At 31.4% G+C, this 15588-nt stretch overlaps 1 long non-coding RNA gene and 1 pseudogene across 2 annotated transcripts; both read right to left on the bottom strand.

Moving 5' to 3' along the window:
* Positions 1–565: 565 nt before the first annotated feature.
* On the bottom strand, positions 566–3238 carry LOC149880683 (uncharacterized; annotated as a pseudogene). The gene is made up of 3 exons (XR_016445327.1): positions 3173–3238; positions 1964–2963; positions 566–1802 (listed from the first exon to the last, which is right to left on the bottom strand). The product of XR_016445327.1 is annotated as an uncharacterized LOC149880683 (transcript).
* Positions 3239–14803: 11565 nt separating this feature from the next.
* On the bottom strand, positions 14804–15194 carry LOC149880684 (uncharacterized). Its single transcript, XR_016445793.1, has 2 exons — positions 15034–15194; positions 14804–14938 (listed from the first exon to the last, which is right to left on the bottom strand). It is a non-coding gene; the product is annotated as an uncharacterized LOC149880684 (long non-coding RNA).
* Positions 15195–15588: the final 394 nt, after the last annotated feature.

Below are 15588 nucleotides of genomic sequence, written 5' to 3' on the forward strand. Positions count from 1 at the left end.
CATTACATACAAAAAATGAAAATCCATGTACCTTATAGAGAAAAGCTGTAATGATTTACCAGAGGAGTTGTAAAATATTAATATTTTATGTTAGCTTTTACAAAATAATTTATGCTGGAACATCATGATTCCAGAATATTTATAGCAAAAACATGTAGTAAACAGCGCTAAAGACAAAAAATCAAATTGAGATAAATCAAATTGTATATATGGCAAAATAGTTTGTATTGGCTTTTAGGTTATTGATTTTTAATAAAACTACCTATTAACCATTTTTAACAATAGCCACTAACATGAAGTTAACAAAGTTGACAAATCTTGCTCTACACGTTTACCAAGTAACAGCACTTTGAAAACACGGAAACAACATAATATAAACATTAGGGTGGCCCTTATATGATGATAAAAAATTAAATAAGAGCAATGTTAAGTCTGACCATTTTAAATGGTTCCATTTCATACAAAAAAATTATGTGTAAAGTTTCATAAAAAAATATTAATATCTAGAGGTGGCTCAACGCCGTCAAAGTTTTCTCATATACGAATTTTAGATGTCTGTGACAGAATTCAGCACATTTTGCCATCAGTTTCATACAGAAAATTAATTCTAACTACTAAAAACAGTTCTTAATTACAGAGACAAACACAGAAACAATAGAATACACAAAGTTACACATCTTCACTTAGTTGAACTAGTTAATTGTGAAGTAAGGTGGATTTTTTCACATTCGGAAAGTTTGCCCGGTTCTGTTCGATAACCTGCAGAGCATATTGCAGCTGTTCTTCGCTTTTAAATCGGCCAGACTTTGTTGCATCTTGGATCAATCCATCTGGCATGCCCAGAATAGAAAACAGGTTTCTGCTTCTTTTTGAGACAAAATCAGGAAGCGTCTTTTGTTGTACTGTCGCCAAGTCCACCACGACACGTTTCAAAGGTACTTCTTCTCCTTCCTGTTCTAATGATCTTTTAACAATTTCGCGTTTCGTAGTGAAATCCACTTCTGGATCGAAGAGGCTGAAAAGGATCAAATCTTCTGACAGGTACCAAAGATGGCCCGCAAGCTTGCGTGATGTTGCGGCACCAATATCTTGATCAGGGTAAGCCTGGAGTTGTTGAATAAGTTGTAGATCATTCCTAGCAGCTTTGTAAGCCAGAGGCGCCAAAAACCAGAACGTGATATAAACCTTTGCAAGAAATATGTTCACACGTAGGAGGCCACGAGACTCACGCAAGGTCAGCTTAAACTGTGATCGAAACAGCCAAACCTTTATACTGTAAATGGCTTTCGCCATCCATCGAGCTTGATGCATTGACCCAGGCGCTCGAAAATTCTTTTAATCTGTAGGCTTTCTTCCTAAAAAGATGAGCATCAATTTGAGCAGCTCGCGATAGTCATCTCGTGGCTGATGATCTTGCAGCTGCTGTTCACAGAAAACAATGATTACATGTTTGACTTCGGAGAGTTCAGCTGAGGCAACATCATCCGAAAAGGCATCTTCATAACTTTCCTAGTCAAAGGATGACCACTGTGCTTGAAATCGTTTGAAAACGAGTATTTCCGGAGCTTTACTGGGTCCCATACAGACACAAAAAGCAGCAGCCAATACCAGTTCCATGATGTGATGTCAACAACCAAAGTGCAGTAGAGGCCGCCCTAGTAGCTGTTCGAGAAGAACGCAAGCGCCAGACAGCCGACTGGTGTTGGAAGAGTTTGTATCGAAACACATACCATGGACAAAGTTTTCCAGCTCCCATTTTCGGATAGCATCATAGACTGCTTTGGCCTCGTCTTGTCCAGTGCCTAAAAAGTAATTTATAGTAGTCTTTATTAAAGTTTGTCTGACATGATTTCACATTCACATTTCATAATAATAAATGATTTCGAAATTTATAAAAACATTTAACTAAAATAAAAGTAGGCATATATATTATACCATTATATATTATACCATTATGTATTACCTGCAGGAATCTTTGGAATATCCAAAAGCTTTGTCTTCCCCATTGTTGTGACAAGAATGGGCAACCTATCCACCTTCTCTGTTCCAGTCAGATCTTGCATCAGCTTGCCATCCCAGTGTACTGTAAGAGCAGTATTTGGCTTGAAATGTTGAATGATTCCGGAGGCAATTTGCTGTCGGTGTTTCCGACGGAGTCGTTGGATGGTTGATCTATTCAAAGCGAGTGATTCAGCGTCTTGTCCAAGAGCCCTCGAAGCCTCAACGATGACCATCATAGCAGCCCTGTCGCTCATTTTATTTCTATCAAGCATAGATGCCAGCTGTGGTGAAACAACACTTTGGCGTCCTCGCTTTCGTGATGAAGAAGAAGGAGTAACAGTACTTGTGCTTAGAACTGGATCCTCATCTTCAGGTTCAGACTGACTTTCTTCTGAATCAGCGCTGCTGCTCTCCAACACAGCTTTATCTAGCAAGGTGTTTTTATCAAGTTGAGATCGATGTACTCTCTTTTGCAATATCTGCTTTCTCTCATTCTGCTTTTTTTGTTGTTGAAGCAGAACCTTATCAATTCCGCCCATGCAGCCAGGTCGTCCCTTTTTTCTTTGAGATTCCAGAAAGACCTTATCTTCTTGATTCTCAATTAGCTCCATGGCGTCAGCATGTGCAATGTCGAACAGTTCTTCTATTGCGGCTGAAAATGCGGTTTCATTTGTTTGTTGAGTCTCGATCTTGCGGCTCTTGTTTTTCTTTAGACTTTTCCACTCGAAGAATAATTGCTCAAGCTTTTTGATGGAATCTTGATGATGCCTGGTTGGAATTTTAGCTCGAAACCAGAAATCTTCAACTTTCTCAATAGCGTGGGTTGCAGCCTTTCGAATATCCTCTTTCAAAACATTGTGGAGATGTAGAAAGTGACCAAGAACCTGCTTCCCTGATGGCAATTTACTACCTTCAATTCTTTCAGCAGGGCTAACAAGATAAATTTGTGAACGCAATGCCATCTGAAAATGCCAAACAGATTTATACTAATCATCATAATATTATAACATAATATTAAACTATGCAATTTTTGGCATAAACAAATTACAAAATTACACATCCCATTGACATGCCATGCAATAATACAAAACGAAATCTACAGTTATACAGACTCCCTCATATAATTATATATATAACATAATATATTTTATAATTAAATTGACATACTAACCTTTGCTGATTGCTAATATCTGTGATTATTGATAACTATTAAATAGAAATTTTATTTTGATTAATTAGCAAACAACAGTAGAAGAAGAAATTTATAATACAAGATGGCTACAAAGAACTAGCACAAGATTTATTTAAATATTATATAAGATGCCCAATAGGTGCTAATATTAAATTATATTACATGTTTAGTTTTGTTTACTGAAAAAAATGACTGAAGAAAATTATGAATTAATAAAATTACTGAGGAAAATTATAAATTATTTATTTAGATATATTGAAGAACATTTTTTTACGCGTTATTACCTTTATATTTATTATAATTTTATATTTAATTTTTTTTTAGATTAGTACATTATTGAAACATGATATCTAGTTCAAATTATTGATTGAAATATATTTATTCATTTAATATTCAAAATCATTTATTGAAAAGAACCTGAAATTTTTTTTCGCCGATTTTGGTATTCTCACAAAACTAAAGCTTAGTTGAGCCACCTCTAAATATTGTTCAATCCTGCTCATATTTGGCCTGAATTATTTTTTTATATATTGGAACTCATCTGAGGGGTCAGACAATAATATTTTAAAACTTCAAAAATAAGGGCCACCCTAATAAACATATGTACCAACTATAAACACAATAAATATGTTTAAATATGTATATAAGGTTAAATATATATACCTCATATACATAGTTAAACACATTTTTAAAACAATTATATAACACATATCAACACATACACAAACAATAAAAAAAACACTTTACATTATTTTAAAAACACATTGATAAAACAGCTAAAAGTGTGCAAATAAAAATTTTAAAAATGATGCCAGAAAATTTAAAAAGATACAAAATATATATACCAATATATATATATATATATAACAATATATATAACAATATATATAACAATATATATAACAATATATATAACAATATATATAACAATATATATATATATATATATATATATATATATATATATATATATATATATATATATATATATATATATATATCCAATACTCTTTACCTTCTTTTTTTTTTTTTTCATAACAACTGTAATCCTCATAACAAAATTTAACCTTTACATACAGTAACATGTGACATGCCGTGTCAGTGTTGGCACAAAATTTTAATTTATTTTCTAAATTTTCTAAAAAAGAACAATAATAGTTAATAGCATCACAGAAATTTCAAAGTAGTAATGATTTCAAAGTAGTAATAACCATTTTACGGAAATAGCATTAGTATAACTTTAAATAACATCCATACCCTTATTTTCCTTCTAAAAAATAAAATATCAAAAATAAAACTGCTAAAAGAAAAGCTAAAACAAACAAAATACAAACGATTTAAAAGATTAAAATCCTTTCTACTTTTTCTGATAAAAATTTAAAACCTTTCTACTTTATCTAATAAAAATGTATATATAACTATTTTATACAGCAGTGGCCAAAAGTTAAAGACCACTCATTTTTTAGTTGGTTTCTTAATCTTTCAATTAAAATTAAGAAGATTCTAATTGACATATTAAATTTTTTTTTTTAATATCTTGTTAATTAAAACATATGGATTAAAGTGGTATAACTTTTTTAATCTAATTCTAATTAAATAGCGTTTAACTTATTAAAAAACTGATGAGTACTTATAAATCTTCTTTAAATAAATTGGACAAAATTTAACGACCACTTTCAAATCTTTAATTTGCACTTATTAAAAATAATAATCCATTATTTTTTTTAACTCTCTTAATTGCTTATTACGTTGGCTATAAAATAAAATGTGGAAACCTGAGTTTCGATATCAAATAAACATTTATTTTTTGAATTGCAATAAGGATATAAAAATATTGCAAAAATGCGTGCAAAGATCGAAGAAAAAGACAGATACGCGGCTCTTGTATTAAAAGAAGAAGGCTATAGCATCAGACAAATAGTAGAAAAGCTCGGAAGGTCTCACTCTTGCATTATTAACATAATTCAATGATACAAAGAGACCCGGTCAATTAATGATCGCCATAGGACTGGACGCAATAAAATTTCAAATGACCGTGATGTTCGCTCGTTAGTGAGATTAATGAAAGAAAACAGACGAGCATCATCTACAGACTTGTCTACGAAATGGACACTGTCAAATGGTCTGAAAGCAAGCCCTAAAACTGTGCGAAGGGTCCTCCACAATTTAAATTATTTATGGCGTGCTGCTGCAAAAAAACCACGCTTAAATAAAAAACAAAAATTTGCTAGGAAAGAGTGGTGCAAACTACATAAAAATTGGTCAACAGATCAGTGGAGCCGTGTGGTCTTTAGTGATGAAATGAACGTTGAGGTAGACAACAGAAAAGGTCGCGTAATGTTGCGTAGACTTCCAAGCGAACGGTTTGATGAATCATGCATTTTGAAACGAACAAAACAAGGCAGTGGTTCAATAGGCATTTGGGCCTGTATGAGTGCCTATGGAGTTGGCGTTTTTCATTTATTCGATGGTAGACTCAACAAAGAAAGGTACATCGAAATTTTGGAAAACTCGCTTATTCCTAGCATTGATTTATGGCAGTTGCAAGATGGATTTATTTTCCAGCAAGATAATGCGTCGTGTCATAAAGCGCATGTTGTTAGCGATTGGTTCAATTCTAATAAAATTCAAGTGCTTCCATGGCCTGCCAATAGTCCAGACTTGAATCCAATAGAGAATTTATGGTCATGGCTTGATCAAAAGCTTGGTAAAGAACAACTTTACAATTTGGAAGATTTGAAATCTTCTATCTCTCATCATTTGAAAAATGTGCCTGATGAAGTAATCAAAACTTTAATGAATTCAATGCCAGAACGAGTACAAGAGTGCTTGAAAACAAATGGAGGAACAACACGTTTCTAAATTATTTTTTTACTGCTTTTTGTAATATTTTTGAAAATGGTCTTAAAATTTTGTCCAATTTTTTTTCCCATTTATATTTTTTACTAGTCAGTTTTTTAATTTTTTAACATTATTTTGTAAAAAAATTATAAATTATTTTATAATAAATATAAAATACAATAAAAATTCTTTCTAAAAATGTTTTTCTTTTTTTGATACCTTTTTCCAAAATAAAATTATACTAAGGTTAAAAATAAATTTTGAAAAAAAAATGAGTGGTCTTTAATTTTTGGCCACCGCTGTATACTTTCTTCAATTATAATATGATCTTAACGATTATCATTTATCTTAATATGATTCTTTATGTAATATATCTAAACTAATAATTAAATTCCAAAAGGAAAAAAGTTTCAACTCGCTCAAGAGATCTTTCTCCAATGGCCGCGTGCATTTAGAGAACGCGCTTTTTCAAACCAATACGATTGCAGTTTGTACATGAAGATGTATAGTCAACATTGAAAGAAGTTACCGACATTGAACTGCAGATTGAGGGTCTTGCACCATATGCTAATGAACAAAATGGAAAATCTATTTCAGTAACTTATTGTATGTCATTTACGATGATAGACGTTAATGTCTGTAATGCAGTAACTCGTACCACTTCTACACAACGCTGCTTCCTGTGCAAAGCTTCCTCTTAAGAATTTAATGACATCAGCAACATTATAAAAATGGACATTTCAACAGATAATTTAAGATTTGGCATATCTACATTGCATGCATGGATTCGTTTTTTCGAGTGCTATTTGCATCTGTCGTATAAGCTAACAACTGAAAAGTGGCAAGCTCTTCGAGAGGAAGATAAAAAGAATGTGAAAATACGTAAGGAAGAAATACAGACTCAATTTAGGATAAAACTGGGGCTTATCGTTGATCGACCAAAGCCAGGATATGGAAGCTCTAACGATGGAAATACAGCGCGCCGCTTTTTTCAAAATACTGCTATATCTGCTGAAATAATAGGAGTCGATGAAAAATTAATTCACCGATTTCATGTTATTTTGCAGGTAATTTTGAGCGGGTTTGATATAGATGATGAAAAATTCAAAGACTATTGTGTAAATACCGCCCATTTATTTGTTGCTTTATATCCGTGGTATTACATGCCTACATCTGTACATAAATTGCTGATCCATGGAGCAGAAATTGTAAAGTATGCCCTTTTACCGATTGGACAACTTTCTGAAGATGCCCAAGAGTCACGCAATAAGGACATTAAAAACTTCAGATTACATCATTCAAGAAAATGCTCAAGAGAATCGAATATGAGAGACATTTTTAATAGGCTCTTATTAACATCTGATCCATTTCTCTCGAGCATCAGGAAGCTGCCCCAGAGACCGGTAAAATCTCTACATCAAGAAGCTATACAATTTTTAAAACAACCTGAAGTCACCAGACAAGAGACAAGGAACGATCTCGATTCAGATACAAGTGGTTCAAAATCAGATTCCGAATCGAATGATTCGAACATTGATGAATATGACATACGTGATTTTTGTTATTAGGATTAAAGAAACAATTTTTTACATATATGTGACTTAATCTTTTACCAATTTAAAAAAAAAATAATAAAATTAAAATTGCAAATTTCTGTTCTTTTTATTAATAGTATAAATTTGAAAATAATTTTGCAATGTTTTTGCTCTAACTTAACTCCTGAATCATTAGCAATGACCTCGAAAACCAAACTACATGAGATTTCGTATTTTTAATGTATGAACAGTTTTGGCCGCCATATTGGAGCCGCCATTTTGAATTTTTGAAATCTGACCTCAGATTCGTAATCAGCGACCTCGAAAACCCTTATGTAGATAATTTGGGAATTTTGGCCACAAAATCAGGATTTCGTCCCACTGTGCGACGAGAAAAGATTTACCGTTATCTGAGCGATGAGAAACAAAAAAAGAACTATACCAATGAAAAACTACTTAAATTGTTACACGATGTACGAAGCGAACGACACGAATTTGATTCCGTCAAAAAAACACTCAAAGCGTGATCGACGAGTAAAAAAATTCGTACCAAAACGGATTATGACAAAAGCGAAGCACGTTGAAAATCATATTCTTATGAAACAGACAGTACAACAGACAGGTACAACAGTCCAAGAACATATTTCCATGCGGACCTAGCAGCTATAAGAATATTTAACGTTGACAGAAGAATATTCAGATTCAAATGCTGTTTAGTAGTGATTGACGGCGTTTCCAGAAAATTTTACTTACGAAGCTGTTCAAACAAAAAACCGCATACTATTACAAAGGCTTTCGAAAGCGTGTTTACTGACGTTGACAGAGTGTTTGACAAACGCGTTCATCTTCTCTTGTCAGACGTTAAAAAATGAGCTAATAACTCACCGTGAAAAAATATTGGGACGCTTACATTGAAGAATTGCCAGATGTCTTTTTCTCAACTCCTTGTTTGTACAGCGGTTTTACTCCTGATCAGTTGGATGCATATACTGATGAGGCAAAAGTTTTAAGAATGAAAGTTAGATTAGCTGCTAAAAAGAAAAGAAAAGCACAGTGAAAATATAACAACTTAGGAAGAATCGAAAAAGAAAAGAAAAAAATTCTAAAACCGTTGCCGGTTGGAACGTTATGTTATCGAAGACGATTGAAAAATCTCGATCAAGACACGTTTAGCAAGCCTTCTAGAGAACTTAATCGTATTGGAATAGAGACGACGTTTACAAAATCGTCAAAGTAATCGCTACCAAAAGTCAACTAAACAACTTTTACGCACCTACGCATCGCTATTTTTGTCGAGCATACCGTTAACAAATATATATTTGACGTTCGCAGAGAAGATTTATACCCCATCACATTAAACGATGAAGACCGTTATTTTGACAATTACAAAGATTATCAAAAAAACTATTTAAATCGTATCACGCTTTAAACGCAAAGTTAAATATATAAAAAAATGTCCACTTACAGAGGCGATAACGAGTTGTTTCGTGTTTTTTATGGCGGTGTTGGTGATAGAAAGTATATGAAAGAATATCGAGGATCTGGAAAATGAAATAAAAAAATTCGTCAAATTATTCATCGAGCAATTGACAGCGAATAGAAAAAACACACACACAAAAAAAATAAAAAACAACGAAGTGGTATACCTGCGTTGGTGGGGCATTATCAGGAAGATACATTTATTAAAAAATCAAGTCCAAAATGTAAATTTTTTTTTTTGGTAAAAGATGAACATGAATTAAATATCATTCGCTTTTTTTTAAAAAAAATGTTATACCCAAATTACGCCTAATAATCAGCCACATGGTACAAGTGTCAAAAGAATAGATTAATTAACATTAATTAACAATCCCTTTTTTTAAAAGAAATCATATCTTGCTTGAGAATGTTTGAAAATGACAAACAAATCTTCGATCGTTTCCATTTGCAAACATTGTCGTTTGATCAATAGTTTCGAGATAACGACAATAAAAACCGAGTTTCATTTTCGATAACGTTTTCCAAATAATAAGCGAGTGATTGAAACAACTCCCACTCTACTCTAACGTCTGATGTCAAATTTTCTTGATAATAACCGCTCCATATTTTCAAGGCTTGGTGTTGTAGTTCTCTTTTAATTTCATAGATGGTTTTTACGTTTTTTCGATAACCTTTAAAATCCAAAACTTCGCGATTTTTAAACGCATTCTCACACAATCGGCTTTATCAAGCAAGTCCGTAATGTCGTATTCTGACATAAAGTTGATTTCTGTCCAAGTCAGTTTCGTATTAAATTTTTCCATCATTGATCATCAATTTCCATTGGTTCTTTCTATTTTTTTTTCTATCTCTAAAACAAACTCTACCATTACAAACAAAAAAAAAAATTTTTATGAACAAAACGAATTTTTGTTTTTAAACAAAAATAATTCATGCATTCAAAATTTACACAAATAATGATTAAACAACTTCGAGGGACGGACAATGTCTTACTTCTCCATCAACGACGTGTCCGCCCCAATGTCCAAACTTAAAAGGTGAAACAATGTTTTCTACTTTAGGAACTCCAAACGCTTCGATATTAAAAGAGAAGGTTTGAAGTTTATCACAGAAGCGCTCTTCATTTATTCCACCTTTGTATAAAACAATAACCTCCTTTGAAATATATCGTGAAATGAACTCTTTTACATCTTCACAACGTACAGCACTTAAATTTTGATTAGCACGTGGATAATACGGAAGTTAGTGTATGTGATGAAAACAAAAGTGAAAAGCGTTGCGATATTTCGGGGTTAAATCTTCATAGCTCAGACAAGGCACCCCGTGAACTTTAGCAATTCTCTCAAACAGATCGATGAGTTGACTAATGGAATTTTCACTTATACAAAAAGTGATTTTTACTCGTTGGTATTGGTTCAATGTCCATAATCCACCAACGTCTTAGAACAACTAAAACAATAAAATAAAACATTTGTTAGAATTTTGACAACACCCACTTGGTAATTCATTTTCCCACACGATTTAATCTTCTGTTCATATTATTGTTGATGTATTTCGAGTTTGTTTGTTGTTTGCAAAATCTCAAATGTTTACATTTAATTTTTTTTTAAAAAAAAATTTTCTTTTCCATTTTTTTTTAAACATTCGCAGGTTCCGAAGACACTATACAAAAATCAATTTCGTCGTCTCTCGCTGTAGAAGAAAACGGTTTCTTATATTTTGCAATTGCCATTTTGTTTTAATTATACGACAACTTGTTACATATATATATATATATATACAAATTTTTACACAACGTCTAATTCATTAAAAAACATGCTTAGCTTTCACAATTTGATCCTCTTTACTGTTAAAATAGCAACATTTAGTTTTTTTATTGGCTAATTTTTTTTATTATTTATTCTGAAAATAAAATTATTTTTTTTAAAATATAATATGGCAATGAACAAAGCTTTAAACGATTATTTCATTTCAGAACCTACGTTTTATGGTTATTATTTAGGTGTTTATCCTCTTGATCAAATCGAAAATGTATTCGATTATTCATGTTTATCCAATCGATTTAAAGAAAAAGAATGTTTCTTCATATATAACAGTGATCCATCGCACAAAGAAGGCGAACACTGGCGTTTGCTGATGAGAATAGACAAAGATCACCTTTGTTTTGATAGCTTTGGTAAACAAAGTTTCAACGAACAAATTCCTGCTTCTTTTTCAACTTGCAACGTTATTATTGAAAAAGCCAGTTTGATCAATAGAAGTTTATTTATCGATACTTTATCGCTCAATTACAACGAAAGTGACACCGTGCAAGGATTAAAAAAGAATTTACAACAAAATACGCAGTTTTATTATTTTACACAATTTGTGAAACACTCAAACGAAAATAAAATACAAAATCTAACCATTTCTTACAACCGTTTACCTTATCAACAGCATAACACCGTTTTGTGTGGAGGTTGGTGTGCTCATTTTGTAACGCTTTTCTTCAAAGATTTTGAAAAAATCAAAATAGAATTCAACTTGTCAAATTTCAAACAAATTTTTGCTTATCATTTTCAAGAAAACAGTTTTTATGATCAAAGACTAATTTTTGAATTTCGCGATTTTATCAAAAAAAAGATTTTTAAAATAATGCGACAAACTGGCTACACAAGTTTTTCTACACGATAAAAAAGTAACGAAGAAAATGTTGTATACATTCCCGATCATCTTGCTTCGTCTTTCGATTTTAATCCGATCAATATTTTTAATAACGAAGTTAACATTTTACAAAACAACGAAAAAAAAGCTTTACTCAAACACTTTGATTGGATAAAAACAGAAGAGAAAACGCCAAATTCAACGTTTTTACAAGAAGACGATCTTAACAAGTTGCCTTTTATTTGATAAGCTGTTCTATCGCAGCTAGAGAAAATACTATCAATAAAGAAGATCAACAATTATTAAGCCTTTTTGTTTATATTTACTTTTTTTTTTCATAATTCTGTTTTCTTTCTTTAATAAAAAACAAGTCATTTTTTAACTTTGCAATGTCACTTTGTTTTTTTCGCTTTTATCAATTAAATTTTCATTCTTGCTCAATAATTCTATCATTTCATTATTCAACGTTTTTTTTTTTTTTCTTTTCATCTTTTTTTCTAAAAAAAAATTTAAAAAAAATTCAAATAATCAAATACAAAAATCAAATATCACTAAATTCAAATTGCTGCCAAATCAAAATTATTTCTCGACTCGTGTTCTTCTCGACATAAAACATTGTCACACAACTTCATTTCACAACACAAACATTTTTTCAGGCTTTCATCATTGTTTATCCACGTTCGATGTAGAAGAAAGACCACCATTATGCCATAATTCTTCACAAATATTGCATTGTGAAAAATCTCTTATTGATAGTAATAATAAAATCAGGTTTCGATAACGTTCGAGAGGCTTTTTTTTTTTCTTTTATAATCTTCTCCACTTTTTCATTAATTTCTTTTTCGTATTGCATTTTTTTTTTTTATTCTAAATTTTTTCTTCATCTTTTACAGCATTGTTACATTTTTCATTATATTTTTCAACAACGCAAAGAAAATCTTCGCTGTGGTTGTTAAACGTATTTATTTATTTCGAACGTTTCGAAACAATTTATTCAACCAAAAAAGTATGTTATAATTATAAAACAAAAAAAATTAAACTTTTTTTTGTTCAACTTTATTTTTATAAATAAAAATTACTTTTTTACGTGCATAATTTCCACGTTCGTTTAATTCTTTCATATCTTTTTTCCACAATTCAAAGTTTACCACACATTCGTTTAAATTATTTACATAAATTTCAAAATCACCTTTTACATCTCTTCTTTTTCTTTTCAGAGTTTCCCCTCGTTCAAAGGTTTCGACAAATTCTTTTAAAAATGATTCGTGTGTTTTTATTTTCTCATAACTTTTATTTTTTTCATCTGCTAACGTTTCGAAAAATTTTACTGACAGCCATTCGTTTATTTCTTTACCATCTCCTTCAAAACGTATTTTATATTCTTCCTTCTTTCGAATGTTTTATTTGAATTTTTTCATCTTATTTTTATCTTTTTTTTTTTGTTTTATCACCTGTTTTTTCGGTTTCTTTAACAGTACAGCTGTTTTTTAATTTTGTGCTCTTTTTGTTTGTTCCTCGTAAACAACACTATTCGTTTGCTTCACCTGTTTTTTAATTTTGCGCTCTTTTTGTTTATTCCTCGTCAACAACACTTACTCAGATTAACACCCCTTGAATTTGTTTGTTTTGAAAAGTATAAACTAACCTTTATAAAGTTGTTTTTTTCATTCACACTGTAGCAAGAGAAAAAGAAATTACTCTTTTATGCTATACATCTTTTTTTGAAAATTTATTAAAGAGGTTAATGGTGAAATGCCTTTATTATATAACAATATTACTTTAAAATTGAATTCTGAAATGAAGATAGAAAAGATGGATAAATCTTTCTCTTTAACGGTTAGAGCCCAAACAATATTGAATTGGGCTGAAGGTAAATTGGAGAAGTTAGTTGTAAAAATACAACGTTTCACAGACTTGATAAATAGCTGATGGAAAGATGAAAATAATTGTTTAAAGAAAAATTCTGAAAAACAAAGTCGCTACCTCGATTTTATTCATCTATTAATGAATGGAATGTTTTCGAAAGAACGGCAAACGGTATTTAACTTTCATATTTCTTCATTTTTGATAAAATACGCAGCAGTTTTAAAAAATAAACAAACAAAAAAACTAAAACTTTGAAAATATGAATTTATTAATCTAGATTTGTTATTCAAGATTTTGCGTTATTTTGTTGTTTTGTTATTCTTTTTTTTTTCGATAAATGTTTTAACTCCTTGACCCACACCTGCACTTATTGCTCCTGATCCAGCTGCTTTCTTTGTGGCTACAACAATAATTCCTGCTTTAGCTGCTAATGCTGCTTTCGTCGCAATGGCAACTGCAGCCGCGGCTTTACTAGCGATAGCCGCATTCGCTGCGATGGCTGCTTTAATTGGTGAGGTGAAAAAAGTTAAACCACCATTTTGTTTTTTGTTTTTTCGCTTATAACGTTTTTTACGAAATCTTTTTTTTCGCGAGTTGCGAATCATGGTATAAGTTGACTTCTTCGTGCAACCGCCCAATCCAACGCCTTTTTTTCTCTCTTTGAATTTTTTCTCCTCTTCCTCTTTGTTTTTTGCTTTTTTTTCTGCAATACTTTTTTTGAGTTTTTCGTCGATAAACCAATTTTTTTAATATAATATTTATAAATGTTCATACGAGTCCTTTGTATATCAAATTAATAATGTTTTTAACCGGCTTTTAACGAACTAGGAGAGTATGTAATTTCTTCATGAAGACCCGTTCCGTTTTGAATATATTCCGTCGGAACATAAATACCGACTGTTACTTGACCTAAAAAGTTTTCATTAAATTTTATAGTTATTTGAAAAGCGCTACTTCTTGTCATGATTCGTGGTGGTCCGTTTTGAACAGAATTATAATCACTCGTCATATCACACACTAAAGGCTGATCATAATTAATAGCGGCATCAAAATAATCACCCACATTCGTGATAAAAGTATCATTTTCAACATCATATGCCGAAACAAAATTATCCACGTTCGATGTAGAAGGAAGACCACCATTATGCCAACTTGTATACATGCGATACACTTGACAGCGAGTTAAATAATTACTCATGTCAAACTGAATCGAATCACCCGAATTACTATCATAACTTCGTCTGCAATTCGTATAAACCTTTTGTCCTACTACTGCTGTTTATACATCACGAACAGTCATGCAATTTTTGTTTTGATGTTCTAACTGATCTTTACGATAGCATGAAATAATAATGCTCCAACAATTTGTCATATTTATTTCCTAAATAAAGTTCCAAAGGAAACATTTTCTTTTAATATAATCTTCTTTTTCGAATATTTCGTTCAACATTATTAATGGAATAAAAAAATTCAAACCTTTTCCACACGCTTTTTTATTGTATCGATTTGCAAGATTTGCTTGATACTTCGGCGAAGCACTTGTAATTGGACGTATGTTTGCTCCAGTCGCTTTATTTTCTTCCAATGTAGGATGATTGGCATAAAATTCAGTTGGAGTCATACTGCCGAAACTTACACAACCCAAATGCTGATCTAAACTTCTCTCTCAATACGTTTTTTGTAATTTATTTTATACGTCAATGCTTTCATGCGTGATAAAAATTCAGACGGATCAAAATTGTTGCTGAAATGCTCCTGATTTTTCGCCAAATTTGTAAATAACTTGATTCCTTTAAACCAATAAAATATAAAATCTTTACGCACGCAAAACTTTTTCATTAAGGTCTCATCAGCATGACCAGTTGTCATATCAAAAGATGCATTATTGTTCACATTTTTTAATATTTGAAATTTAAAAGCTAGACACTACTCGCTCAACTTTATGTGTTCTACAGCTTCCCATTCAAAACGTAATTTTATATTGCGAGTTGTGTTGTTATTAGGAAACACCACTTATGATGTTGATTTAAA

The sequence above is a fragment of the Hydra viridissima genome, unplaced genomic scaffold, assembly GCF_058129835.1.
Source record: "Hydra viridissima isolate aposymbiotic clone 2 unplaced genomic scaffold, HvirCarnegie_v1 scaffold_12, whole genome shotgun sequence".
Lineage (NCBI taxonomy): Eukaryota > Metazoa > Cnidaria > Hydrozoa > Anthoathecata > Hydridae > Hydra > Hydra viridissima.